The following is a 26,770-nucleotide window of genomic DNA, read 5'->3' on the forward strand; positions in this document are numbered from 1 at the left end:
ATGATACTTTAGATAAGGAGTTAATATCCAAAATTTATTAAAACACAACTCAACATAAAAAAATACAAGCAAACCAATTAAAAAGTGGTGAAAGGACCTAAATCGAGGCAGACGGAAGACTCTGTCCTGCATAGTACACTGTGGGTCGTCAGGGATGGGGAAATAAAATAAGTCATTCCAGACACTTCTCTCAGCCTGCCAGGGAAAGGGGTGGTAATTCCCTCTAATGGAGAAGGTCCCATGCCCCTGTGTCCAATGGCTTTTATTGAAAGGGTTATCAGTGGGCTAGGTAGTAGGAATGTACAGGTGATCTCATTACATCAGTATGTTAATGTTAACAAAGAATAGATGATGTTTTGAAGAAAACAAATGGCAGAAACACACTGATTTACGTGGGTCCAAGTAAACATAAGAGTGCCAAAGGGTATAGGGTCAGGGTCTGTGACTAATGTAAATTTCTGTCCCAGCATGAGCTGGTTATCATTGATTTTGAGGGAAAAACAAACCATGCTTCAAGGAATTTACTTCTAAGCCTGATTTCTGCCCAGGAACCACCTGATCCAGTTTAGGGCTGTCTCCAATATTGTTTCAAGCCTGAGCCAGGTGAGGGGAGCAAAGCCGCCAAGAGATAAGGAGACTTCTTTCAGATAGAATGAGGACACCGGCCATATCAAAGCCGAGGGGTGAGAGTCTTTTGCCCTTTCTCCATGTCCCCCAAGTTCTTCCCTGATGCCCATGCAATTCTACCCCTCTTAGGTTGCCCCTGCCATTGAGGGGTCTTACCCATCAATGACTAACCAGCCATCCTTCAGGGCCAAGCAGGGTGATGTGAGGGAGGTAGGGGCTGTGCCCTTGCCAGGGGGACAGGTTTTGTCTTCTCAGTGGCCTATTTTCCCAAGGTGTCCTTGCTCAGCTCCAGCCTTGGGGCCCTTTCACGTGTTGGCAAGGATACAGTTCCTGAAACCAGACGGAACAGCTCAAAACTAAATAAATACTTCTCCAAAGAGGTCATACAGAAGGCCAGTAGACATGGCCAGTGGGCTTATGAAAAGATGCTCAATGTCTCTAATAAGAGAAATAAAACTTAAAACCTTACATCTGTCAAAATGGCTATTATCAGTAAGTCAACAACAACAACAAAATTATTGGTGTTTTGGCTGGTATGGCTCAGTTGGTTGGAGTGTTGTCCTGGGTGGCAAGGGGGTTGGAAGGGGTTCAACGATGCTGAAGGAGGTGGAGGAAGGTATGGAGGGGATAGATGATGGAAGGAGGCTTGCCTTGGGGTGGTGAACACACAATGAACAGATGACATGTTTTGGAATTGTGCACCTGAAACCTCTATAATTTTGTTAACCAGTGTCACCCCAACAAATTCAAGAAAAAGGATTAAAAGTTACTAGAAAGATACAACAATCGAGATAGGGTAGCACCAGCATAAAGGTATCATATAAAAAAATGGAATAGAGTAATCCCTCATACTCGTGATCAGTTAATTTTTAACAAAGGTGTCAACACAATTTAATGTAGAAAGAACAGCCTTTTAAAGAAACAGTATTTGGACAATCAGATATTCATATGCTACATAATGAATTTCTCCCCTTACCTCACACCATACCCAAAAAATAACTCTACATTGACCGTAGAACTAACTATAAGACCTAAAACTATTTTTAAAATGTTAGAAGAGAACACAGGAGTAAATTTTTGTGACTTGCATAAGTAAATATTTCTTAGATATGGCATTAAATGTTCAAGAAATAAAAGATAAAAAATATAAATTGGATTTTATCAAAATTTAAAACTTTTGCACTTCAAAACGCACTACCAGGAAAGTGAGAATGACAAGTCACAGATTAGGAGAAAATATTTGCAAATCATGTATCTGGTAAGAGACTGATATCCGGAATTAAAAAATAAACAATTTAAAAATGCACAAAAAACCTTAACAGGCATTATACCTAAGAAGATATATGAGCCAATAATCCAATGAAAGGATGCCCAACATCATTAAGCATTAGGGAAGTACAAATTAAAACCATAATGGGATATTACTTCACTCGAATGGCTGTAATCAGAAAGAGACAAAAACAAGTGTTAATGTAAATGTGGAGAAACTGGGAATTGGAATGTTAAATGATGCAGGCACTTTGGAAAATTGTTTGGCAGTTTCTTTAAGTGTTAAACATAGATTTACCATATGACCCAGTATTTCCACTCTTTGGCATTTATACAAGAGAAATGAAAACATATGTCTACCCAAACTTGTACATGAATAGCAGTTCATGGCAGTATTATTCATAATAGAAAAAAATGGAGAAATAGCCCAAGTGTCCATCAACTAGGCAATGCATAAACATATAGTATGCCCATTTCATGGATTACTATCTAGTAATAAAAAGGAACAAAATGCTAACATTCTACGACATAAATGAATCTTAAAAACATTGTGCAAAGTTTAAGTTAGACATACAAGCCACACATTGAATGATAACATTTCTAGGACATATCTAGAAGAGGTGGACCTATAGAGACAGGAAGAGGTTTGCCCACAGTAGAGGTGTTTGCCTACAGTAGAGGTGGAAAGAGGGGGTGATTCCAAATGGAATCTAAAATTTTTTGTCGGTGTGGGGAGATGGAAATTTTCTAAAGTTAGAGTGTATTGATGACTGCATATAAATTATACCTCAATAAAGCTGTTTTAAAAAACTACTGTACTGGCCAAAAGCTTTAGGCTCCATTTTGCCTTCATGCACCATTTTGGAGCTCCTAGATTATAAGAGCCTAAATAAAAATATGTTGAGCCCCAGATTCTCCCTATGAATTAGTAATTATCAGGTACTGTTGTTAACATAGTTCTGTTGGTCAGAAATAGAGTCCAAAGGTAAAGTGCACTAGTACGAAAGCTGAACAAGCAGGTACCAGTTTTGGTCCGTAAACTGGGAGAAAGTTTAATAAAGTGTTAGAAGGCAGTTGATAAAGCAGATCACTATGACATATATTTTAGAAGGAACTGGAAATCAGACTTCCAGAAAACCAAGAATGAGATTGAGAGTCTTAATATGAAATATATTTGACAAAAACAAACTATGTTGAAGGTCTTCCTTGCTATTCTGGTACTTTCTACAAAGTTACCTTCAGGAGAGTGGTTCTTCTTGCGGGTGTCATAAGGACACTTATGCTCTGCAGAAGGAGGCCAGAGAGCTAGCTGTTGATGAACTACTTGGTTTATGGTACTTTGTTAGCAGCCCAAGCTGGTAAAATAAAGAGCCCTCGTCAAAGAACCAGGGTTGAGTTTGAGAGCTGATTCTCCCCTGAGTGTTAGTAAAAATCTCATGACATAGAGTACAGGTGAAGATGAAGGCAGAACCCAGAGTTAGTCCTTCTACACTATGCAGAGACACTTTAGATACATTACCAAGTTTATCCTTGGTAATGATCCTTCTACCCTATGTAGAAGGAGTTAGTCCTTCCACACTATGCAGAGACACTTTAGATATGTTACCAAGTTTATCTGTACAAACTGCCATCCACTCTCTTATCAACACAATACCCTTCTCAGCAGTCCCCCAAATGTGTATCTCCCCTTTTTCGTATCACCTCTTACAGTATTAATTTTACTAAAGTCTTCATTCTAAAAATTATTTTACAACTGAGGTTCCTGATGGACTTGTTAAGAGCTTGAGTTTGGATCCTATCAGACCTGGGATCTGGAAATGCTCACCAGGTATTTCTTTAAAAAATGATTTATCCTCCCAGAACCTTAACTGTAAAATAAAGTTAATCATACTTCCCTCATGGAGAAGCATAAGAAATAAATAAGCACTTAGGTTGAGAGCTTATTGTATGTCCTGATTCAGGAAAATGTAGCTTTTAATGTCAGGATAAGTGCCTTGTCCAGCGTTACTAATAACAGAGGGAGTTAGAGCCCTCTGTATCACACTGTAGGCTTCCATACTGCACTCTTTAACTGGAATGGCTCTTGCATTCTAGGCTAAGAGATGGAATTGTTTAACAAAGAGCATAAACATGAGCATAAGTGAGGACTGCACCCCGATCTTGTCACCATCATTTGCTAGCTCTATCACCCTACCCAACTCTGAATCTTTAGTTTTTTTCCATCTGTCAAATGATTGACTGTGATAGTATGTGCTAGAGTTCCTTAAACATTGTCCATGCTTTCAAAATGTTAGTTGCTTATTTTTTACTTCTTTATTTGATACTGTCTATAAGGGATAACTCATCTAAAATTATCCTACTTATGTTTACAACTCTGTTTTTCTTTTCTTGGTATGAAGTGTTTTCCTGCTCTCTCTGCCTGCCACTTTCCCATCTAAACCTACTTAAGAAAGCAGTCAATGGTGGAGAGCAATTTAGAGTAGAAATGACACTTACTTGGTTCATGGTCCATTGAGCTCATTCCCACTCTTTCCTAGTGAGCTAGAATAGGGCTTTGAAGCCAACTCCATCCGGTGTTCCAGCTGCCGTTACCAAGACATGAGAGCCAAGATACAAGCTGAAACCTATTTGGCCACCTCAGAGTTGGTGTTTTATCCATTCCAAGTGTAATATCCTTTTATGACATTTCATAAGCCACGTGTAAAGGTAGCAGGGATTACCAGCAGTGGTAGTTGGGGTGGGGTGAATGTGACTAAGGGTATTCCTGGCACAGTGAACTCATTCTGGCAGGCAATTGCGAAAGGTTCACTAATGGACAGAAGGATTTTTGGAATTTTAGAAGCAACTAAAACTTCCACAAAAGCAAACCCACAGTCTCTCTCAGGACATCTGCATGAAGTGGATTGGTGGAATTAATATTGCCACATCCAAAAGAGTATTTCCCTCAATGTTCAGACCCCTCAATCCTGCTCTCCAATGGTCATCACTGTTAAAAGTCTGTTAAAACTGAAGTTGCTATTGCTTCATCTGCCTCAACTACTAGAACTGAAAGAATCTTTAGATGACTTTGCACTTACCTATAGTAAAAATGTAATAAATGTGTCAAGTAGAGACTCTCAGATTTGTGATGAGTCATAAAAGCCACTAAGATGAAACCTAACAATCTCCCCAAACTTGCACTGACTGCATACCTCTTTTCTACAATCGAGGGAGTTTTCAATTTCTCCTTGAAGACTTTTTTAATATGGAGCTCAGTTCTGTAATAAGAATGAAGCACAATCCAAGGGTATTTAAATATAACTATTACTTGACTCCTCAAACATCTGCACGATGACAACAATACTGCAGAATGATGAAAAATCTGCAAGATGACAAAAGGTTTGATCTTGACAAGTTACCAGGCCTTCCAAACTTTAGTTTTCTTGGGTTTTTGTTGTTGTTGTTTTTTTACATTTTAAATTTGAGATGTTAGTAGTACTCATCTTCTGGGCATGTAAGGATTAGATAAGATCATGTGTATGTATGGCATCTAGTAATTTCTCAATAAATGTTAGCAATTGCTCTCATATTATTAAAGTTCACTTTCTATATATATATATATATAATGTCAGAACTGGAGAGAATAAAATGAAGGTTTGTAATATACTTTGCAAATTTCTCCCAAAAAAGCAATAGTAATCTGATTCATAAATATTATTACTATGGTCCCTGTTGACATGTCATAAAAAGTGGATCCAAATGGTCAGCTCCTCTGTTCCTTGCTGTGAGTATGTGCATGTGTTTTAATTACTATAAAAAGAACAGTGACAGCCACTTATTGAGCCCCTACTTTGGTGCTGGGACTTTTCACATATTACCCTATTCAATACTCACAGTAACTCCATAAGGTACCATAATTCAGATAAGGAGGCTGAGATTTAGGAAGTTAGGTAACTTAGAAAAGGTCACCCAGCCAGATCTCTGGCTCCCATGCTCCTTGTACTTTCCCTAATGTCTTTTGTGTTTATTCCTAAAATGTGCACTTGATATAAGAAACAAAAACAAAGCTTCAGGAGGCTGGAAATCAAATTGTATCAGTCTCAACACCTGCAGCCTGTATTGATCCTGAGTATGATTGCAAACTCCATGGAAAACTAGTAGCCTCAGGAAGAAGCTGTCAATCTCAATTAAAACATCAACATGTCAGATGAGGAAGGTACTGCCGTGGAGCCTATTGTTGAAGTTGTGTCAGGTGAAGATGGCACTAATTACTGCATAATCCAAATACGTCTGTTCCTTACTCTTCCCAAACTAAGGTCACCCAGTTATTATGGCACGGTGGTTTGCACTATTTTGGATTCCTCCAAGTGGCAGGTGGCCTGACAAACATGCAACTCAGCATGTTTTGTTGGGTCCCCACAGCTGTGCTGCCAATCAGTTCGGGATGGCTGCAAGTTAATGCTAATTAGCTTCTGTTGATCTGCATATTCCAACAGCCTCCCAGGATTCCCATTTTGATATGCAAGATTGCCAGTTGGGTATATGATCGAATTAAAAAGCAAAAAAAAAAAAAAAAAAAAGAAAAAAAGAAAGAAAGAATTTATTTTTCATGTAGGGATATGAATCCTCGGAAGAGGCTATTACCCTTACAGTTTATGGTTAGCCACTCTGGCCCTGAGCATTTGAGCATGGGGGCCCAGGCTTCAGGCTGGAGGGTGCTGCCACCCTGCTCATGAAAATAAAAATGATGCCTTAACCCCCTAGTGCTATTAGGAGTGAACATTCTTTCCATCTGGTCTGTGAACTGGCAGTGGCAATTTAGATGGGTAAGGAATCTATAGTTTCCTTTTCTGTTTATTTCAAATCTGTTTAGTTTAAGTCATCTAAACACAGAGGTACCAGTAATGAAGAATTATTTTATGTAGCATGCAAAGAGCACTAATTCCAAATGCTCACTTCCCATCTCATTGGATAAAATACTTTACATATTTAGACCTCAGGTTCCCCAAATGCAATGTTAGAGGGCTACACTAGAGTTCACTAAAGGAGAGAAGGTATATGACAAAGATAGCAAAATGTTTGGCACACATTCGCCCTTGGACATTGTAATATATTTTTAAAATCAATTAAAAATATGAGCAACTATCTAGTACATACTTTGTTAACACAATGCCCATGGCTGGAAATTCAAATATGAATAAGATTTTTCATTTCCCTCTACATAGTAAACAGTTGATTACAATGGGATAAATAAAGCCCCTTCCAACCATGGTGTTCTACAGTTCTATTTTTCCTTTCTTTTTGCTATGACTACAAGGGAACACCAAAGTTTCTGGCTCCACCATGTAAAATCTTTGTTTTCCTGAGTGTTGCTGAACTTCTCTGGGCTCATGTTTCTTCTTTTGTAAAAACAGTACATATCACATGATATCACTGAGTCAGTTAATTGATATAACTCTTGTTAAAGTTACTGACAGGTAATGAAAAAATAACATTTATTTCTATTTTTCCTTTCAGTGGATATTATTAGAATCACATTAAGTCAAATTCTGGGGTTCAGGACAGTAGAAAGAAAAGAAATGGAAGGATTTCAGCCATGCTAAGAAAGGAACTCAGCAGGAAACTGCACTATGGGGGCTGATGTATTTAGACTTTGCACCTGTATTTCATCAGGGCAATGAAAATATGATCTCACTGGGTAAACATTACAAAAACAATTTTCAAAAGTTTAACTTGGCTACAGGCTTAGAAAGTTCTGCTTCCCTGAAGTGATTAAACAATATTTTCTGGAAAACATTTGCTAAATATAATTGTAAGGGAATTTTTTTTTCTCATTTTTATATTGTTGGACTTAAGAGACCCAATTGAATTATTGTCGAAAATGTTACTAAAGCTATTGCTATATTTCTATTTTATATTTATCACATATTTTATATTTGGTGTATGTATTTCTCCACTTCTCTATGTATATGTATAAAACAAATGTGAGAATGTTCCTATATACAGTGTATGCATATAAATGTCTATGTATACAAAAATTTATGTTCATTATGATTAGAGATTTGAGTACATGCATACACATATGCAAGGTCTGTCTGGAAAAAGTCCAACCATTGTTACCATAACAAGAACAGTTTAGTATGCGCGACATCGATGTAACCTGGCAACCAAGAAGAGTGGACTGGAATGTGCATGTATGAACAATGATGACTTCACTGTACTAGTCAGTGGAGGCAGTAGGCACCTTTGAGTGACCACGTGTACTGTGTGGCCATAGCATTCAAATGACTGAGCAAGTAGAGCAATGAATCTGCATCAGATTTTGCGTTAAACTTGAACATTCCTCCACAGAAATTATTTGGATGATTCAGGAGGCCACAGCTACGGGCAACTGGTGACTACTGACAGTTTCATCACAACACGCCCGCTCATGCATCACATCTCGTGCAGAGTTTTTGGTGAAACATCAAATCACTCAGGTAACTCAGCCTCTTTACAGCTCAGACTTGGCAACTTGTGACTTCTGGCTTTTCCCAAAACTAAAATCACCTTTTAAAGGGAAGAGATTTCAGACCATCAATGAAATTCAGGAAAATACAATGGGGCAGCTGATGGCGACTGGGAGAACTGTGTGAGGTCCTAAGGTGCCCACTTTGGAGGGGACTGAGGCATTATTGCCCTATGTACAATGTTTCTTGTATCTTGTATCTTCAATAAATGTTTGTTTTTCATATTGCATGGTTGGATACTTTCTGGATAGACCTCAATACATGAATTTTATAGTGTGGCATCTGTATTTATCATGCATTTAGCAATTATATTATAGTGGCTAAGAATACAGATTCTGAATCCAGACTTCCAGAATTTAAACCCTAGTTCCATCACTTATTGCTAAGTGACTATAGGCAAGTAACTTAATCTCTGCATCTCAGAGATTTTAAGTAACATCTTAAGATATCTGTAAAGTGGAGAAAATAATTGTATCTACTGCAGAGTAATTGTGAGGATTATATAGATTAACATACATAAAAGTAGTTAAAAATAAACTTGGGAAATAGTTTTAGTTAATATTATTACAATTGCTATCATTGTTAAAACTTTATTATTATTATGATTATTATGCCCATTATTGTTATTGTGTTATTCTTTATTCATTCATTGGTTCTAGATCAATTTGACTTAAGGTTTTTTTTTTTTGTTTGAAACCTCAATAAGTGGAAATTTTTAAAAACTAATATCAGAGCTTTTCTAGTTTACAAGCAGCTTACAAGCTTTTAGTTTACAACTAAATTTTGAAGCATATCATTTCTTTGTTGTAGGAAGACGCATCTAGACATATGTACCTAGCTTTGCAAATATGACATGGCTACTCTCCACCCCGCTTCACCACCATCCCTCTTTTTTGGAGAAAATAGTGAAATAACCTGAATGCATATGTTGTAGACTAAATGTATAAATGTGGATAAATGTACTGTTTGGTAATGCCAATTAAATGTATGTTCCAGCAAAGCTATTTTTTTTTTTTGCATACTTTTGTTGCCTCCTTGAGAGAAAGATTTCTGTATTAAGTAGGAGTTTAGGCTGCAACTTATTGCATGTTTGACCAAGAAGCATATGCTTTTATTTGATCAAAGGAGTTTAGTCATGAAGACTCCTTGATTGTAGAAAAAGAAAAGCAGGCCCAGAATTTCACTCAAGCTGGAAGGGAAACTGAATGGAAGAAAGAGCTGTGTGGGCTTGGCACAGCTCAAACTGAGCTATATTTGAATCTCAGCTCCACTTCTTCCTAGTGTTGTGACCTTAGGTATGTGATGGATTTGGAGGTAAATAACTTGAGTCTTTCCAACAGTATTGATGTTGGACTGTGACCCTCTTGTGTCATTGTCTTGTGGCCATAGAGCCAGACAGTGTCTCTGCCAGTAAAAGGTGTTTTTTCATAAAGAGCGTGGGCATTTCCATAATCATCCTAGGAAAAATTTAATCCTTGGACTGAAATGAGGACAGGAGAGAAAAAATTACATACTTTGTGTTCTCATTTTGTTTCTTCAAGAAATCCAGTAAACTATGAAACTAAACTTCACTAGACTCCTATTCTGGGTCAGACACAGATCCGAGTGCTTAGAGCAGGATATATAAGACATGACCTTAAAGTAGTTATAATTCAGTGGGGGGTCATTGGCATGTGAATAAACAAAAACCACCAGTATGATGGATGCTACAGTGGTGTGAAAAAAATCCATGGACACAGAGAAGGAAGAAATGGTTAATTCTCCCCAGGGATAAGGACAGACATCTAAAATTAAATGAAGCTTGAGCTATCCTTAAAGAAAGGAGAGGAATATGACAAACTGAAAGAAGGAAAATGATGTTTCAGACAAAAGGAACATTCAAACTCATTGAGGCAAAAGAGTATAGCAAATTCAGGCAATTGTCAATCGTTCAATGTGTTCTGATCTTAGGACACGAAGAAGGGACTGGCAAGACCTAGGCCTGGACAGATAATTAGCTGGACTATGATGACCTATGTACACCATGCTAACTGTGATTTATTTTCCAAAGGGCAATTTGAAGCTATTGGAAGGTTTGAAGCAACTGAGAGGCATTTATATTTTCCTTTTAGACAGCATTCTTGCAAGTACATGAAGCATAAATGTAAAGAAGCATAAATGGGAGCAGGATATTATTTAAGGAAATTAGAGTAATGGGGACAAAGAATAGTAAGGGTTAGAGCTAAGGAAATGATAGTGGAAATAAAGGGACACTTAAAAAAATCTTTAGAGAGAACCATCTCCAAGACTTGAAAACTTTTCCATTGAAGGAAGGGGGCAATGATGATCCCAGGTTTCTTGTCGGAGGTGATTAAGTATATATTGGAATGTAGACAGAAGAACAAGTTGGGAGAAGTACAAAATTTCATTTTGAAAGTGGTAAAACTGAGATGTTTGGGAACATTCAAGTTGTTACACATATTTGGTTATATGGATTTGGAGCTAAGAGGAGAAGATAGGACAAAGTAGAAATTTAGGAATAATTAGCTTATAGATGATAATTATAATTATCAGGCCAGATGAGATAACCCATAGGAAGAGTTTTAAGCAAGATGAGAATATGGACAAAGGAAGAACCACAGGGAATGACAGCATTTATGAGGAAAGATTGTCTATTTGTCTGTCTGTCCGTCTGTCTAAGAGACTTTGACTTTTAATAAACCAAATGATGCCCTAGATTCTCTGAAAGACCCTGAATTAGCCCTATGATATATTGTAGTCTTCCAGAAGTTGTTTACTTTCTCTGGCAAAATGAAGCCATCTAAATCAAGAAGAGCAATTTTAAGCCTATAGAAAAAAGTAATTAATATAAGAATTAAAAATTTGATGACCAATGTTTGGAATGGCACTTCTCATCTTTTCTCTAACACAATAAGAAACAATGGGACATTTCACTCAAAGTAATTAAGCATTCAAAATACAATGCTCTATTATACAAGAAAACAGTCATCCATGTCCAACATTGCTAAAATAAAACAAGACATTAAAAGGCCCTATTCATACAGTAGTAATGAGTAATATGATCATCTTTTGATTATTGTTGGTTGGAGGGCTTTTTTAAGCTCTTGAATTAAAATTCTCTAAATGATGTGGGCCCTGTGGTTTTTCTCCAAGTTTAATAAATATAAGACAAGACCCAGGGCTAATTTAAATAATGAATTTGATAGGGGATTTGAAGTGAAGAAAAACTTTAGGACATTTCTTAAGAATCAGTCAAGTTTTAATGAATTTTGTGGAGGTGATAGAGCCCTGAAGTTTATTTTTCTCTGAATGGAGGAAATGATCTCATAGTGATAATACAAGTGGTATTCATATGATTCACGAAATAGTTTCTTTTTAAAAAGGTTAATTATGAATGGACTTCAAGTCTCCTTAGAGTCAGAAGGCACAATTCATTTTAGTAATTTACTCAATCTGTGGGAACGGATTTTACAAATATTTAGGAAAAGATTAGGATAAGTTAAATACAATGAGTATTATTTTTTTAAATCATGACCAAGTATAAATTTTTTTACTCTCAGGAATTTGAGCTCTGGTCTTACTGTCAGATGAACTTCACTTTGGCCTTCTGCCTCTAACTCCAAAGACCAAACATTTCCTAAACCCACCTAAGGCATACCATTCAAGCTACCTGGCAGGCGTTCCTTCTTCTCTTCTCTCTTGGTAAACTACTCATCCTTCATGATCTTCCACAGTTTTATCTCCTGTGAAGTCATTTCCAATTCACTCTACTGTTCTTTCTTCTGTGACTCAACAACACTTGATCATATCCCTATGTGAATGTTTATTAACTTTTACGACAGTTACTGGCTATAACTCTACAGCTGGACTGCACTTAGCTGAATGCCTCGAACAAAGCACACTTTCAGTAAACACGTTTTTGTTATGATGACATGACTATTTTTCAATTATCATCACCACCCATATCTTTATGTATATGTGTGTATGAACATCTACCTGTCTTTCTGTGCTTCTATATATAATTTTCACAGTGAGCTCACAGATATGATCTTTTTTGAATCTGAGGATAACCACAGAAGACTGTAAAGACAGCTATTTTTACTACCATTCTGTAGATAAGGAAGGTGAGATGATTGGGACTCAAAGTCTTGTCCAGTATTCCATGGGAAATAAATGGGAGGCAGAAAATCAAGTTTCTTCTTTTGATTTCAATTCTAATGCAATATATTCAATTACGTGGAATTTTTAAAGCCACGTGCTTAGAAATTTATTCCTTGCAGCAATCCTTTTACTTAAATAGACCTCAGGTGCACAAAATTGGATTAATCATATCCCTAGATTCATCACAGTCAATACTACTTAATTCATGTCCCTGATTTTTTATGGATATATGTGTTCATTTTTAATAATATAACTAAAACCCATGAATACATTACTCATTCATACAACTAAAACATTGTCCCTTGGTATCCACAGCTACGTACCCTTTTTCTATCTCACCATCCCCTGATTAATCACCCAACCCTAAGATATGTTCAATTTAAATTTTATGTTTATCATTCTTTTCTTTATAATTAGTATAGTTGTGTATTTTTTTTCTTATTTTTGAATGTTATAGTTACATTATCATGTTGTATGTAGTCTTCAGAAAACTGATATTCTTAAACATTATATTACTAATATTTATCCATACTATTTTGTACAGTTAAAGTTCCTTAATTTTCACTGTTGAATAATATTCCAATTTATGAATATACCACAATTTTAAAATTATACTATCCACAGATAATTGGGTCATTTTGATGTTTTTGATTTTGCTATTATAAATAATGCTTCCATGAATAATTCAACATTCATTTGAATATATACCTGGGAGAAGAATTGCTGAGTTGTAAATTATGTAAATATTTCATTTTTAAGACAAATGCCAAGTTGCTTTGACAAAGGGATTATAAAAATTTCTAAACCCACCAACAAGGTATGGGAAAAGAGTACCTGAGGGCCCTCATTCTTTGCAATAATTATTATAACTGTCAAGCTTCTTCTGTTTTTTTTCAATAAAGTAGATGTGATATGGTATCTCATTACAGTGCTGATTTGCACTTCCAAGTTGCTAGTCTGTATCTTGTCTTTTGATTTTCCTAGTAGATGCTGTTTGTGAATAAATGTTAACGGTTAATAGTTTACAAATCCATTATCCTAAAAAGAACTGTTAGTTGGGCAATAGATCTGCCTCACCCAAACCCTAGAGGTCAACCTGCAGCCAATAACTGACTGATGCTATACAGATAGAAGATGCTGGCCCACTTTCTTCAAGGTAAGACTTGCCCTGTAGTACAATTCATGCGTCAGAGTTTCCCATGAGATTAGGTTAAAGCTAGACTGCAGCTGGAACCACATCCTTGCTCAGCTCCTTCTCCACCTCATATTGCCTTCCTCATCTCCCAGAAGTTCCTTCTGAGAGCATGTACTCAATAAATTACTTGCACAACATTCTCTATCTTAGGTCTTACTTCTTAAGATACTTTGAGATATATTTTCTGATAAACACTTCTAATTTTAGTCTACTCAAATTTTAGTCTTATGGATTTCTTTTTTAAAGATATTAATCTTTTCTCATGGTCAGAAAGATACTGTTGTCTGTATTTCCTATAAAAATTTCTAAATTGTGCTTTTGATATTTATGTTTTCAATTGTTCTGGAGTTGATTTGAGTCGATGGTATAAAGCAGGGATCCAATGATTTATTTTATATGTAGATAACTATTTTACCCAAGTTAATTTATCTGATTCCTTCCTTTCCCTATCATGCATCTTTAGAATAATTTTTATTCAACACATTTTAAAATGCTTTTTATATATTAAAGGCCTTGTTTAATGCTGTAGAGGTAAACATAAAATGATACAGGCTGTCCCTTTCCCCACCCCTTAAAGGGATTTGCCATATAGTGTGGAAGCAGAATATGTTACAGTGGAAATACAAACAAAATTAACATCTCTCAGCAGGAGTCAGTAAAGACCTCTTAGAGAAAGGGAAGCTAAAAGAACACGTATTTTCTAGTTGAGAAAGGCGGATAATTCATGGTGTTTCCCAACTGAGGAAACACCTTTTGCAAAGGCACAGGTTGTAAACCAGCGTAGACTATTTTAGAAAGCTTGCAGTTCTATATGGCACACAAAGTGACAGCAGGTTAAGAACTGAGAAGTAGATAGGGTCTATTTATAAAGGCCCTTTTTTGATAGAGGCCCTTAATTACTACCCTGTGTCTCCCAGCGCACTCATCTTCCCTTTGAAGGTGGCTTCCACTCTTGCCACTGGTTGGAGGGAATAATGTGTCCCACCCTTGGCAATGGTATTCTAGTCCTTTGGGCAAGGGATTAGGCTAAGAGTGGGCATGTTGACACAAACAAGTTCATTTGCAGTCCTCCCATGAGATCAGTACAGTCTATAGATGTTGATAGAAAGAAGCCCTCTCTTTCTGTTTAAGTTGCTAGCCTGGGACTGAGAACAATCATATTCCCTACTGCAAGGAAACACCTGACTGCAGTAGTAGACAATAAAGCCTAGATTCAGAGAAAAGAGAAGAAAAATATATGAAACTCACCTGAAAAATATTAGGGTAGCATTAAACTTCCAGTTGAATTACTTGAGACTTTACTACGGATATTTCTCCAATTCTATTAACTACCCAGATTCCTTCTTAGGAATATAAGGTAATCAATTATCCTTTTCCATTAAACATACTGATATTGGGTCTAATATTTTTCAACAGAGAGAGAATTTACTGAACAGGCAATAACTTATTCCTCATTGACAATAGAAAGAGCCATCAAAGGGGTTTTCTCAGGAGAGTATCAAGTTCAGATTTGCCTGATGGGAAGTTTCCTGTGGCCACAAGGTGGGGAGCTGATTACAAAGGGTCAAAAAAATCAAGTAAAAGCAAAAATTAAAAAAAGGAAAAGAAAATTGATAAAGGATATGTTCTATATCTGCTTGAGTACCCTTCCTTTCCATTTCTAAAGTAGGCAGACTCAAATATCTACCTGTATCAAATGATTTAATAACACTACAGGGTTCTTGAAGAAATGTTGTTGATATGTAATTTTATTCTTGAGAAACAAAAAACAGAAATATACTTTTAAAACTTGTATTCTTGTTAACTATTATAAAAATTCAGAAAAATTAGAAAATGTTAAAAAAATTAAAAATCACTTTAACCCCAATAAAGAAAAACAATTTAAAAGGTATTGTCTTATCCTTTGGGCTCATAAAAAGCAGAGGTTTTGTTTTACAAAATATAATTTAATTTATCCCATTTAAACCAAATATTATACCATAAATAATTTTTATATAAAATATGTTTTGAAGATTCAATTGCTACATTTCATGGTATGGATGTATTATATTGCTTAGTCATTAGTCTGTCTTTTGGAAACTTTGGTTGCTTCCAATTTAAATAATTTTAAAGAGTGCTGCCTTAAGTATCCAGAATATAGATCTTTTTCTGTATTTGAGATTTTGGGTTGGATAAATTCCTAATGGAATTACTAGGACAGAGGTTATATACATTTTTAAGACGCTTTCCACAAGAGAACGTTTCAAATTAGACTATATGTTTTATTTTAGCAGAATATGACAAGTCTGAAATGACAGATGATCCCAATTCCCAGAATTTCCCAGCACTTAAGGTGCAGGGCAATCAGATTCAGCTGCTCTTCTGCATTACAGCACAACGTGATGGATTGATTTCTCTTCTCCCTCTACAGTGTTTTTCACTGATACAAACTCCTCAAAGCTTTTTTTTCCCCATCTAAACAAAATATTGTAAGAAACATAGAACTTTAGATTTGGAGTCTTCCCTGGAGGGTGAGATGGAATATAGTGTTATTTCCCTTCATGAAGATGGGAAATGGATTCTACAGATTGAACTTTTTTTTTTTTAATCACTAACTATACCAAGAATCTCACACTTGTGATCTCATTCAACTCAATTTCTGTCAAAGCATCTGAGGATTCGAGTAGTATATGAGAAAACATGCAGGTTTTGCAACCAGCCTCACTTGTAACTTGAAGGTGAATCCAGGTTTCATCAATTAAATGCTTGTTGTGTTAGTTGAATTACCTTCTGCAAATTATTAATTTCTCTGAGTTAAAGATACTTTATAATAATCATGGGAATATGAGTGAATAAGTATATTTTGGGTGGATAATTTAAGTAAATGAAAAATGTAGGTAAAGCAATCAACATAATGCATGTATCTGTCCTAGTCTTGGACCTCCCTGAGGTCAGAACCTGAGGCATGCTTATGGTTTTCTTCTGGAAGTGTTCTTCCAAAGCTAAAGTGAAGGCTCAGAGAAGAGAATAGGGAAGAAGGGAAAACTAGTACAAGGATGCTATCAAGTTGGTCACTAATGCAGATGACTGGTGCTTGACCTTCTATCCTGAGAGTTTTATAAAATGCAACTTAGAACCCTTTGCCAAAGAAAAAGTATGGAGAAGTATTTATTCATCAGCATTTATCCCCCCACTAGGCAAGGGCAGCTCTAGGGCACACATCTCCAGGCTGTATGTATTTGTCAGGGAGTTCTGACGACTGTCTGAGAAACCTTCAGCGAGATGCAGGGGAGGCAAGGTACACCTGGTTGCAGCTGCACAAAGCTAGTTAGAACTGGTCACTACAGCAGCAGCTGGGCAAAACATGGAGCCCACAAGAATATTCGGTGACATACAAAATGTATCCTTATTAGTTTCCTATTACTATTATGATACATTATCACAAAACTGTGCTGAAAACTATGCAAATGGATTACCTTACAATGCTGGAGCTCAAAGTACAAAAATGACTCTCACCTGGCTACAGTGAAGGTGTCAGCAGAGCTGCTGTTCTTCTGGTGACCCCAGCAGGGTCGCTTCTTGCATTTGCCAACTTCTATAAGCTGTCCTCATTCTTTGGCTCCTGGCTTTCAAACAGCAATGGCGTTACTCTGACTCCTCCTTAGGGCATCACACTTCTCTAACTGTATTTTACTTCCCATTTATAAGGATGCTTGTGATGACATTGGGCCCACCTGATAATCAATGGTCATTTTCCCATCTCAAGATCATTAATTGCATTTGCCAAGTCCCTTTTGCCATGTAAGATAACATCTTCACAGATACGGATATCTTTGGGGAGTCCTTATTCTGCCTACCACAGTGTCCAGTATACAAACCTGATAAATGTGTATTAGATTTTCTCCTCTTACTGATCACTCAGTTTCCATCCCCCGGACTCCACCTGATACAGATTTTGATCGAGTCATATAAGTAGTAAATGGATAGGTAAAGCCACAAATTCATATCATCTGGTTGCAAATCGGTTGCTTGGGAAGTCTCAGCAACAATCCTACCACAGGGACCGGTGTGATTTAGGGCTGAGTGAGAATGAGCCAATGAGAATGAGGAGAAATTTCACCAAAAAGGCTGCAATAGAGACCCCAACAATTGTAGATTCCATTACCCATGTGGTTATACTAAATTTCTTTAGATTCACAGGGAATGGAAATTGACTGTTTTCAAGTTGTCAAAGACAACTTTGATTAAAAGATAAATTTGTGGAATCTAAAACAGATTCTCCTTCCTCTGGAATCTTTCATAAATACTGTGTGAGAAATATTATTTAGCATGACTTTTTAGCAAAACAAAACTTTTCTCAGGTTTTTCGTAAAAATCTACACTCAAGTAGAGGTCTAGTGAAATTACAACATAATTTTTCCAATTGGAATATTTATTAAAAATGTATGTTTAAAAAATAAGTAAATATCCACATAATTACCATTCAACTTGAGGGAAAAAATACGTTTCCACAATATGGTACATGATTATTCAATGCCTTGAGAGTTCTTGTGCTTCTCTCTAATCCCATTCCCTACCTTACTCCCTAAATTGTGTATTTTTTTTGGTCATTTTTTCAAATTTTCTATATATTCCTGAACAATATATTGTTCATGTTTTATATAAATGGGAGTATGTCAGTGCGTTGTTATTCAGTAATGCTGATGTATGTAGCTTTAGTTGATTCAACTCTTTACTGCTGTGTATTAATTTGTTGCATTAGTAAACTGCAATTTTTTTTCTACCCTTTTGCCAATGGAATTGTTTTCTCTGTCATGGTATTTGTTGTTGTTGCTTTGTTTCTGTTCCTTTGTTTCTAATGAACATGTCTGTGCTTGATTCTCCATATACACGTTAAAAGAATTTCTCTAAAGTATAAATCTAGGAGAGGAGTTGTTTGTTAGGAAGCTTGGTGTATCTTCAAATTTGAAGAGAACTCGAAATTGTTTTCCATAGGTGGTAAAGTGTAAATAGTCACCAACAGTAATGAGTTGTTTTATTCTATGTTTTTACCAAAACTTGATATTAGCAAACTTAACAATTTTTCCATTCTAGGAAACACAAAATGGTATATTTTGTGAAACATTTAATAGTTAAATATATAAAAATTTATTTTTGTGGCAGTGCTTTTGTGTCTTATTTATAAAATCTTCCCCTACCCCAAGGTAACATAGGTATTCTCCTATGTTATCTTCTAAAAAATGATGGTTCTCTTTCAAATTTGAGTCTTTAATTTGAGATTGATTTTTGTATATACAGAAATAGAAGTCCAACTTAATTTTTTTCTAACATAGATACTGTTGTATACAGTATCATTAATTAAGTAGTCTCATCTTTACCCAATGACTTGCGCTACATGTTTTGTTATATATCATTTCCATATACTTTGAGTAGAATTTCTATTCTAATTTCATTGGTTTATTTGTCTGTTCCCAAAATGAAACTACTCTATTATTAGTAGTACTTTATATAAGAACCTTGTTATTCAATACGTCATGTCCCCCATTTTCTGCTCTTTTTCCATCAAGAGTGGCTTGGCTTTTTTTTAGTTTTTCCTTCTTCATAAAAATTTTAGATTCGGTTTGTCAAGTTGCACAAAAGCCTTGATAGGACTTTCACAAGAGACAAAAAAAAAAAAAAAAAAAAAAGAAATCTCCAGGCTTATAAAAGAAAGTCCCAGGCACACAACTTATAATCAATGTCAAGATTTATCCAAACCTGTCAACTGAATTTTCTGTGTGCTCTCAAACAGTTGACAAATGGAATAAATCAAAAGGAGTAGAGTAGTGTCACTGCCCTGTTAATTGGTAACAACTTTGAGTAGAGGTTGCCAGGTGCAGAAGATAGGTACGTGTTAACTACCCCAAGTTGGTGACTCAGTCCCACACAATGACATGATCATTCTCACCAGCACCAAGAGGGCCTCTCAGCCTTGAATTTCAGAAGTCAAAGGAATGACACAAAAGAGAAAGAGTTACAGGGGATCTAAATAAACAGAAGCTGAGTGTCTGTGATATGGTTTCAAATAGCCATATGGGAACCTAATAAAGAGCGTGTCAATAGACCAAAAAAAAAAAAAAAAAAAAGAGTAGATAAATTTGAGAAAACTTGACAGTTTTAAACTGTGGAATCTTTCTATTCATAAACATGGTATGTATATCTTTCGATTGTTTTAGATCTCCTTTAATTTTCTTCAATTAAATTTGATAATTTTTTAAGCCTTGAAAATATTTTTTAAGATTTTTTCTTATATGTGTGTATGTGTACAGATATTTTGTTGTATCATTTTAATGTTAATATTCTAACTTTATGCACAGAAAAACAATTAATTTTATAAAATGATATTGTTATGATCAATGGTGCAAAATTTTCTAATCATGTCTAGTGGTTTATTAGTACATACTTTGCATTTTATATGGAAACAATCAGTGTATGTGTGAAGAATGATGGCAATATTGTATCTTCCTTTTCTATATTTATGTATTTTTCTTGTCCTGAACTTTGGTTATGGTGAACCTTTTAGTCTTACATATATTTTAATATTTCTCTATTAAATATCCTTTATTAGATATCAAAAGGAAAATAAAAATACAACTAACATTGTTTTGAAAAAAATCCCTGTTTTTCAAAATATAGGTATTTTTTTCTCATGATTACATTCAATCTTCACAAAAATCCCTGTTGCAGGTATTATTACACACTCTTTTGAATGAGGAAACTGAAATTTATGAAAGATAATTACTAGTTTCAGGACTTCACATCTGAACTGTCCTGTCTGACAAAGGTAAGAGCCACTGTTAGCGAAATTGCATGAGAGATATTAATCTCAGTGAACAGAACTCTTCGCCTTGTAGCAATAAGTAGAGGATTCATGGATGAGGTAAGAGCTCCTCTGTGAAGGTGAGACAATGCACAGCATTCACAGGAGCTTACCGTTCCCTCTGACCCTGAAGGCTGGAGAGTGTACCCTTTGAACTCTGGCAGCTGTGACCAGTATCCCAGAGAGGAGGACGGGACTTATTGCAAATTTTTTTTCTTTCTCTTTTAACTTCTTTTAGACATGATTTTCTTTTCTTTTTTTTTCTTTTTTTAATTTTATTTTAATTTATTTTTTCAAATACATTTGTCTCTGCCTCCCCCCCACCACTTTCCCTTGCCCCCTCCCTCCTTCCCTCCTCAGCTCTTCCCCTTTGGTTTTGTCCATGAGTCCTTGCTAGACATGATTTTAAATTTAAAGAAAATTTACAAGAATAGTACAAAGAATTCCTCAATGTTTTCTCCCAAGGTCTTTCAATGTTAATACATTTTCACATTTGTTTTATCATCCACATACATACATGCACACACACACTTTCTTTTTTGAACTGTTTGAAAGTAAGTTACAGACACAATGACCATTAATAATTCAGTGTGTATTTTCTAAAAACAATGGCATCCTGTAATATAACCATAGTATAATTTACAAAATCAGGAAATTAACATTGACCTAATTCTATTATCTAACCTTCAGATTGCATTCATATTTTTCCACTCGCCCCTATATTGTCCTATAGCAAAAGAAAATCCCGGATCAAATGTTACATTCAGTTTCTGTCTTTCCTGACATTGACATTACTGAAAAGAATAAGCCAGAGGTATGTTAGAATGTTCCTCATTTTTTAGTTTTCTCATGACTAGTTTCAGCTTATGCATTTTGATTTAATTTTTATTGTATTTTTCCATTTCCATTCAGTCCCCTTATCTCCCCTCCCCCGCCAGCAATCACCACGCTGTTGTCCATGTGACCTCTTTCCTTTCGCTCAGCCCCTCCACCCCCTGACGTCCCCCTCCCCGTGAGCTGTCATCCTGCTCTCCACCTGAGTCTGTCCCCATTTTCCTTGTTAGTTCAGGTTATACTCCAGAGGTGATGTTGAGTTCCTCTCAGTGCGTGAGGTCAGAAGAAATGTAATATTATTTGTCTAATTTACTAGTAATTAATAATTATCATGTAATGCAAAAGGCATGGGTCCAGGTAAATATCTTATTCCTATCAGTGTTTCACTCACTAGCTTTATCATCAATTTATGATTTTTCCTTTAATCAGTGAATATTGTGAGGTTTGCCAAATGGTAATTTTCTCTCCTGATTTCGTCATTCTTTCATCATTTATTAGATGGAAGAGAAGTAATCCAAGGAAGAGCTTTTGTTTTTCCCATTTATTATTTGCTTATTTATTTATATCATTCTGTACAGAGTCCATATTGCAAGTTTATTAACCTTCATAAGCCTCAGTTCTTTCTCCATAAAATGGCAATTATGATATTTGGCATCTAGATTTTCTGTGTGGATAAAAAAACTAATATATGTAAAGTTTTCAAAATCATAAACATCAAATAAATAGGAGCTATTTGTATTCATAAGAACAATAATAATAATAGTCTGAATCTTTCTTTTCATATAGCGAAAAGAATCAGGTGTCGTCTTTTTTCAGTACTTTATGATCTTGAGTAAGCCATGTAACTTCTCCTAAAAAATGGAGTTTGGTTAAATTGTCTCTAAATTCAACTACAGTGCCCATGTATAAGAAACGAAGATTCTGCACCAATAAAACATTTGTGTGTAAATCCATTTTCTTCCAACAAACTTTCAAATATTATGTAATAGCTTTGCAATATAAATATGTTCCATAATTCTTAGGATTCTTCCAAAGTTTCAAATAATATACACTTTATCTCTGAATAAACAATTTTTTTGTATTTCATTTAATCATACTTTACATTTTAGCAATATTAGTTGGTCACAGCTATTTTCCAACTATGCTGATGATTTCTGACAAAATATGAAATAGCTAAAGACAGATGGCTTGCAGCTCCAACTGTTGGGGTTTATTTTCCTCTGCCAGCAATGTCTATGATCCTTTAATGAACTGTGGCCTCAGACCACATGATGGCTCTGATCTGCATATTAAAAAAGGAAGAATTCATACATTAAAAATTTCTTTCTAAAAGATATATCTCATCATGAAGTATGATCAGGGGATAGGTTGGAATTTTATTATAGAAGCCTTGCACAAGTCTTTGTGGAAATGAAGAATTTATTAATGAAAAACTAGTAAATTGATTACCCCCATTATTAAACATTTCTTATAGGAGAGATTGTCTGGAATAATGGAAAGGGCCTTAGACCTGAAATTTGAATACCAGGGCTTAAATCTTATTTTTCACCAATCCTGTGAACTGGGTCATGTTATTTGAGTTGTCTGAATTTGAATTTCTTCCTATATCAAACTGGAATAACAAGACAATTCTCACTGAGATATTTTGAGGAGTAAATATATCAGTTTCAGTGAAATCACCTATCATATGAAGGATACTTAATAAGTGTTCAATGAACATGAAAGAAAAAAACCCCTAGGATAAATAAGGTCCAGGGTGGCCAGAACTACCATCTTTACCATTTTCTACTAACCCTTGAAAATTTGGCAACATCTCTGACTTCCTGTTATCTCCAACACCTTAGAGTAGTCAAATATTTTTAGATTTCTTTTTAAATTGTCTCCATATCTTCAAGTAAGGGGTCATCTTGAATATAAGCACATGGAGAAGAGATATTAATTCTCAATTTTCACAGTGCTTTATAGTTTACAAAGCTCTATCTTTCATACATTATTATCAAAGCAATGGTATAACAATAAAATAGCAAAATAATAGATTAGCCAATGTTATGTGACCATGTTTGTTTTAAACCCAAGACCTTTGGTTTTGAATCCAACATTAATTTCACTGCACGCATTGGATGTGCTACATGAATGTAGGAACAGTCACTGGAAAGCATGAGCGGTAAGGACCATCCCTTTTCTCCATTCCTAAAGGAAGGAAGGCAAAGAGCAAATATATATGAGCACCCTTCCGTTTAGAGCTGCTAAGGGGAGAGAACAATCATCTTTTGAGGTTCCCCTTGTTTCCCTCTGCTGAAGAAATGGAAACTGTTTAAATACTTGTCAGTAAAGAAAGAGGGAACAGCAAAGCCTTAAAAATCACCACCTGATAACTGGATGTTTTGACTTGAGATATTTTTTATACGCAATTATTTTTATGTAAGTTAATCATCAATACTCTAAATCAGGGAGTCTCAATCTGAGCCTATTTTGTCCGCTGGGGGACATTTCACAATGTCCGCAGTTACTTTTCTCAGGACTGGGTGGGAATTGGGGGAAGGGATACTACGAAATATCATACAATGTGCAAGACAACTCTCCAAAGAATTATCCAGTCCAAATGTTGATAGTGCTGAGGTTGAGAAACCCTGCTCAAAATATATTTTGAGTTACTAAGTATTGAAAACTATATTCCCAACTTGCAGATCTCTGCTGTTTGGTTGTAAAGAACTCCCACCATGGCCTGAGAGCCTCAGTCTTTGCTTAAAATTTGTGAGAAGTTGGCTTTCTCTGTGGAGCACCCCTTGTCTTTCTCCACACCTTTCCTAAGAAATGTTTTCCTTTCCTCTATCTTTCTCCTAAGCTCCAATGGCCCTTCTTTTGTCTCTAACTTATTTCCTGAGCCTATTTCTTCTATGGCTTACTTCTTCTATCTCTGTGACTTTCTAAATAAACTTTTTCTTTTTTCCCCCCTGGTACTTTTTTTTTATTGTTCAATTACAGTTGTCCCCATTTTCCCCCATTACTCTCCCTTCCCCTACCCATGCCACCTCCCATCTTAATAATCTTTTTCTTATTAAAAATATTGCATGAGTTCTTGTGGGTTCAATTCAGCTGACATACACTTTCATTTTTACCTATTATGCTGGAAGTACTACGCTAGACACTAGGAGAAATATGTAAATAATTTGAGAACAAGAATCATGCATTCTTAGTACCTACATAATAGGTGTTCAATAAATATTTTTATATAAAGAAGAAATGCCTCTTAAATCTTTCAAAAGCTTCCCCAATTTCCTCAAGTCCCATACCCAATTTCACTACCTCACCTTTGTTTGAGGTCTTGCCTTGTGTTTGATAGAGAGATTTGAGGCCATCTGTATAAATCAACTTAGGCTCTGCTTCCCTCATTTGTATTTGTACATGTAATTCTTTCCTCTTTCAGGTCTCAAAGAATGAGGTGTTCCTCACACTGTCAAAGGCCAACTCTTCTGTTTTGTTTTCTTAGCCCTCTCCCACAATTCCATCACCTTCACGATTGACTTGATCAATAAAATAATACATAATTTATGTAAAGGACACGATTCAGTGGTCAATGAATGTAGCACTTATACCCCACTCCAGTTTGATTCTCTCCCATCCTGAACCATAATATCCTTTTAACCTATAGCCACCTTTATTTGTATCCACCTACTTCTGTTTCCACTTTTCATTTTCCATTCCCTTAACATTCTGACATCGGATTCTGCCTCTACAACTCACTGAAATTGCTCTTAAGATGCAAAATTCCAAGGACCAGTAATTATTTATATTAAACACTTGGAAGCATCTGCCTTTTCCTACAAAATTCACTACATATACCCAGACAAAAAACTTTTCATAGTATTTTCAAAGAATTGACTGACACATCCACTAACCCTGGTTACAAAACACTACAGTTAACAGGATATACTTCTCACCAGAGAACTCTGTTGCCTTTAACATTGTTTTATCTCCAGGGGACTTCTGGGGCCATGGAGAAGGAGTCATTCTGCCATTAATTCTTAAGCATCTATTTCATTCCAGACACTGTGGAGGATACTCACAGAGGTAAGAGAGCATGATCTCTATCCTCAGTAAACTCACATTAATTATCATTTGAGGAAGAAATGAGTAGTTTTTATATTTCAAACCTTAATGCCTAGGAATATGGTAATGGCATTCATTAAAAAGGGGAACCAAGAAAGGCACCTGTGCTCACCATCCTGGCATCACCACTGAAAATGGACCCAAAGAAAAAGATTGATATGGGAGCTCAAGCCTGAAGTTTGGCTTTAGACTTATTAATAATAAACAGGAAAGCTATCCAGGTGTAGAGATTGGAGAGGAGCAGGATAGGAGCAGTCTAGGGAGATTTTTTTTTTTTTCCTGCTGAGGAGAATATGAGGCTCAAATTTTATTTGAATCAAGGCTCAAATTAAGTAAAATTTTAATGTTTTCTCTTTTCTGTAGATAACCACCAGAAAGAAATAAAAAATCAGTATTTGGGTAAGAAATCCAAACTTCAAGCAATTGTAGGATTGGCCATGGTCATTGGAGTCAGACAGATATTATGGATCTAAACCTAGATCCACATGTTTGAGACCTTGAGAAAATAAGTAACTTCAGAAACTGCTCATTTTCTCAACTACAAAATGATGATAAAAACACCTAACATATCAGTTAAGAATTTTTAGTAAAATAGTACATAGAGGAGGAAATATGATATATGGCACATAATAAAAATGATTAAATTATATTGATATCATTTTTTTACTATTAGAATTTTAATTATATGCATATTCATAAAGCCTTAAAGACCAGGAATCCAAACATGAAAAATTCTCACAAAATAAATAATTTTCTTGTGTTTAACTTCATATTCAGGACAAAGAGACAATTTTTTTTTATGAACTATAACTTCCTGGCATCAAGTTCCTTGAATGTTCTGTACTTTAATCTATATATAAGATGACAGTAATTCATATCCAGATTTATGAACCTAAGGCTCTCAGAGTTTCTCAGTTATTAAAAAAATTAGTTGAACTTAATAAAGACAATTGAATCATTCATTCATTCATTCATTTGTTCACTCAACACACATTGGATGCTTTCTCTATGCCAGGCACTGTGATAGGTATAGGGAGTACGAACTAGAAAGCACTGTGTCTTCACACATCTTGTAGCCTTGTAGTAAGGACATTTTAAAAATCATTTTACTAATGTGGTGTAACTACAAAGTTGATAAGGACCGTGTATGTAAGTACAATGAGTTATGAAATCATGTTGTAAGGATTGCAAGGACTCCAGTCTCTTTGGAAATTCAAAGAAAGTTTCCATGAGGCATGATATTTTAGC

The sequence above is a fragment of the Pteronotus mesoamericanus genome, unplaced genomic scaffold (genome assembly GCF_021234165.1).
Source record: "Pteronotus mesoamericanus isolate MK-2021 breed Mesoamerican mustached bat unplaced genomic scaffold, CSHL_Meso_final contig_105, whole genome shotgun sequence".
Taxonomy (NCBI): Eukaryota; Metazoa; Chordata; class Mammalia; order Chiroptera; family Mormoopidae; genus Pteronotus; species Pteronotus mesoamericanus.